Here is a 4,679-nt window from a genome sequence, read left to right on the forward strand (position 1 = left end):
CATGGCAAATAGATGGGGAAACAGTGGAAACAGTGGCAGACTTTATTGTTTTGGGCTCCAAAATCACTGATGGTGATGGCAATTGCAGCCATGAAATTAAAAGACGCTTACTCCTTGGAAGGAAAGTTATGACCAACCTAGAAGCATATTGAAAAGCAGAGATATTACTTTGCCAACAAAGGTCTGTCTAGTCAAGGCTACAGTTTTTCCAGTGGTCATGTATGGATGTGAAAGTTGGACTGTGAAGAAAGCTAAGCGCTGAAGAATTGATGGTTTTGAACTGTGGTGTTCGAGAAGACTCTTGAGAGTCCCTTGGACTGCAAAGAGATCCAACCAGTCCATCCTAAAGGAGATCAGTCCTGGGTGTTCTTTGGAAGGAATGATGCTGAAGCTGAAACTCCAATACTTTGGCCACCTCATGGGAAGAGTTGACTCATTGGAAAAGACCTTGATGCTGGGAGGGATTGGGGGCAGGAGGAGAAGGGGACGACAGAGGATGAGATGGCTGGATGGCATCACCGACTGGACGGACATGAGTTTGAGTGAACTCCAGGAGTTGGTGATGGACAGGGAGGCCTGGCGTGCTGTGATTCATGGGGTCGCAAAGAGTCAGACATGACTGAGTGACTGAACTGAACTGAAAGTATTACTTCAAACACAGTCAGCTCCCAAGGAATTATATCCAGATTTTGTCTTACTAGATGCTACTTGCTACACTACTATCTTCAGCCCCTAATCCTCTTTCACATCCACAATATTTCCTCAGTACTATGACCTTCACTTCTAACTGCCCAAGACCCATATCCTACTCCCCACAGAGTCCACTTCCAATATTGGACATACCTGGCATGGCCCTATGGGACACTACTCATTAAGATAAGCTTATAAGGAATGAACATGTTTAGAGTATCATCTTATGCCTTTTAACTCAGAAAAGACAATGTGATACAATATAGTGTAAGCCATGACAGTTGGATTTTGCTTTTCTATTTTGTAATGCAAGTGCCTGACTTAAGCTTTGATTGCTGAGGCACCTACTTCAAAAATGATCATCTCAAATAAACACACATATAGTCCATGGAATTTTCCAGGCCAGAATACTGGAGTGGGTAGCCTTTCCCTTCTCTGTTGGATCTTCCCAACCCAGTGATCGAACCCAGGTCTCCCACATTGCAGGCAGATTCTTTATCAGCTGAGCCATAAGGGAAGCCCAAGAATACTGGTGTGGGTAGCCTATTCCTTCCCCAGTGGATCTTTCTGACCCAGGAATCAAACCGGGGTCTCCTGCATTGCAGTCAGATTCTTTACCAACTGAGCTACCAGAGAAGCCCAAATATACACAGCCAGTCACAAAACTAGATAAAGATCAGAAGATCTTGGTTGATTTCCATAACTGACAGTTTGGACTACTTGCTTTTTTTTTTTTTCCTACTCTTCCCATGCTTTAAATTCCTGCTTGTATATTTTAAATTCACCAATAAACAGTGAGCTCTCACTATCCTAGGATCACACACTCAATCCCAATAAAAAGCAGAACCTCAGGCCCATGCACTCTCTCTACCTGTGACCTCTCTGTGTGGTCCCAGATATGCAGTGTAATTTCCAAATCCTATAATTATAGTCAGAGCTATGGGTTTTCCAATAGTCATGTATGGATGTGAGAATTAGACCATAAGGAAGGCTGAGTGCCAAAGAATTGATGCTTTTAAACTGTGACGTTGGAGGAGACTCTTAAGAGTCCCTTGGACTGCAAGAAGATCAAACCAGTCAATCCTAAAGGAAATCAACCCTGAATATTCATTGGAAGAACTGATGCTGAAGCTGAAACTCCAAGATTTTGGCCACCTGATGTGAAGAACTGACTCATTGAAAAAGGCCCTGATGCTGGGGAAGATTGTAGGCAGGAAGAAAAGGGGATGACAGAGGATGAGATGGTTGAATGGCATCACTGACTCAATGGACTTGAGTTTGAACAAACTCTGGGAGATGGTGAAGGACAGGGAAGCCTGGTGTGCTGCAGTCCATGGGGTTACAAAGAGTCGGACACAACTGAGTGACTAAACAACAACAACAAATAATTAACCTTTATTTCTTCAATTTCCTGATGGTTATTGCTGAAGGGCATTTTGCAATCATAATAAGAACATTAAGGGCCAGTCCAAATCCAACATTGGTTATTATTAACAGGCTAAGATCAGCACAAAACATACAATTTATAACATATTGTATTAAATTATTGTCAGAAGGCCAAGTTCAGGGTTGACTCTGGCACAGCTTTGTAAATTATCTTTGCCTTAAATACAGGTAAAATACCACAGTTGACATATCTAAAGTTATAAAGGAATATTAGGAATTTCCAGGGCAAATGAGTACGATTAAATGGCCTTACCCTGTTCAAACAGTTGAAGACACCTAAAGGTAGATGTTCATCCGAATTGGAGGCAAGATATAGAAAAGTCAAACCAGTAACTAACAAAAGTTTATTCCACTTAATTTTGATAATCATATTAGGAAGGCAAATCTACAGAATTTAAAAAAAGATCATAGGATATATCTGAAAATCACAAGTAATTATTTTCATTTTCTGAATTACTGTCAATTATTGAATTTGGCTATATTGTATAAATTTCTTGATAATTCATTGGCTATAATTTTTTTTTTGAATCTTGTAGCATTTATTTCAGTCATTAAAAGATGCAATAAGTGGAAACTACACTGATTTACATTAGGCATGCACCTCGACCTGATACTGCTGTTAGTTTCTGACTGGCCCAAATCTTAATTTTTTTCATTGAGGCACATCATTAAAATTTTTTGAACCCTGATACACAGGGTAAGTTAACTTCTTCCTTGTTGCAGTTTAGTATGAAAATTACGTTCACTGGCTAGATTCCTTTAACTAAAGGCCTCTAGACTCTCAGGCAACCTGTACTAGCTCGAGATCATATGTCATATAGATATTTAAGTGAATCATGGTATAAGGGAGACAGAGAATCTAGAAAGTTGAAATATATTTTTTCCAGCACTGATAATTAAACACTGGATAAGGAGGCCTACAGTTGAGTACCAAATTACTCTTCCCCTACTGCTGCCATTTCTGAGAGACACAAAGATGTATACTGATCTCCCCCAAAATCTGAAATGAATCCACACAAATAACAGATTATTACCTATCCGGTCCCAGTATCAAATTATAGAGCAATTCCACCATTAAAATTATAGGAAGCAGTTAATGGGACTACAAGAAAAGCATCATCCCACAAACAGTAATATGCATCTAGTAGAGTTTTTCATTCATCTGTCAATTGTTTCACAAGATTAGCATTATAAAAACACAACCCCAAATACATCTGACCCTCAAATCCCCCACATCAAAAATTGGTCTTTGTTCATTCTCAGATGACAGGATGTCCCAAGAGTGACAAAGGTGGGGGCCAACTCCCCCATAGCCTTTTCTTCAACTACCCCATCAACTGCTCTTCATCTCTTGAACTACCTTCCTTTTCCAAAGAGGTAATGCTGAGGTCAGTCAGAAAGGCTTTCTGAGAAGACTGGCTTGGATTTCTGCGTCTGTTCCAGTCGATTCAAGATGAATTGGCTTGTGTCAATGAAGTGCTCAACGCAGTTCAAAAACAGGCCTCAGCCCGACTGTCCAACCTTGGCCCAGGCTTGTCCATGCACTTTTCCCAACAAAGTTCCGTCATCTGGTGCACCAGCTGCTGGAAGCGCTGCTTCTGTGTCTCCACCTCAATGAAAGGTCGAAAGCAGCTGCGGGTCTACCGAGCCCAAACCCGCCGCGGAGCAAGACGAGGAGGAATCCATCCCACCGCGGTCACACGTGTGGAGACGAACTCCACACCAACTCACCGACCTTCACGTGTCTCCGCGGTGGAACCGGAACCACCCATTGGCTATAATTTTGAAAATCGAGATCTTATCACCTAGGTGTTATCACTTTCTTTTCTATTTGACTTTTAAAGGCTTTTTTTAAAATGATTTTCAAGTGGCAAGTTTAATTTTTATTTGAAATTTTAATTTTTATTTGGATAAATTAAATAAGAATTAATGAATAACTGATTTTTTTTACTTCAACTGATTTAATTTCAGTTTGTGTTTTGTTAGTCTCTAAAATTGCAATATAGCATTTTCTTAGATGGAGTAGATGGAGGTATAGCTTTGATATTAGACACACTTGAGTCACAACTTCTCATCAGAACTTTGGCAAATATCATGACTGCTAAGAACTTCAAATCATCATTTGTAAAATGAAATGAATAATACCTACCTTGTAATATTATTTGTGAAGGTTTAAATGAAAATTATGCACAGTGCTTGGCCCACTGTAGACACACTAATATTTGACAAGGAAGCCAAGAATACTCAATGGAATAAAAACAGTCTCTTCAATAAATGGTGCTGGGAAAACTGGATTATAACATGTAAAAGCATGAAACAATCCCTATCTACACCACTCACAAAAATTAACTCACAGTGAATTAAAGACTTAAATGTAAGACCTGAAACCATGAAACTCCTAGAAGAAAACATAGTCAAAAAGCTCCCTGACCTGGGTCAGTTCAGTTCAGTTCAGTTCAGTCACTCAGTTGTGTCCGACTCTTTGTGACCCCATGAATTGCAGCATGCCAGGCCTCCCTGTCCATCACCAACTCCCGGAGTTC

General features: G+C 40.2%; 1 protein-coding gene and 1 pseudogene across 2 annotated transcripts in view; one reads left to right on the plus strand and one right to left on the minus strand.

The window, feature by feature from the left end:
* The window catches only part of IL33 (interleukin 33), a 34,205-nt gene that overhangs the window by 18,517 nt on the left and 11,009 nt on the right, over window positions 1-4,679 (plus strand). The window lies entirely within an intron of this gene.
* LOC105000910 lies at window positions 2,663-4,540 on the minus strand (annotated as a pseudogene). Its single transcript, XR_826795.1, has one exon. The product of XR_826795.1 is annotated as a mitochondrial import inner membrane translocase subunit Tim8 A-like (transcript).

The sequence above is a fragment of the Bison bison genome, unplaced genomic scaffold (assembly GCF_000754665.1).
Source record: "Bison bison bison isolate TAMUID 2011002044 unplaced genomic scaffold, Bison_UMD1.0 scf7180017864376, whole genome shotgun sequence".
NCBI classification, from domain to species: domain Eukaryota; kingdom Metazoa; phylum Chordata; class Mammalia; order Artiodactyla; family Bovidae; genus Bison; species Bison bison.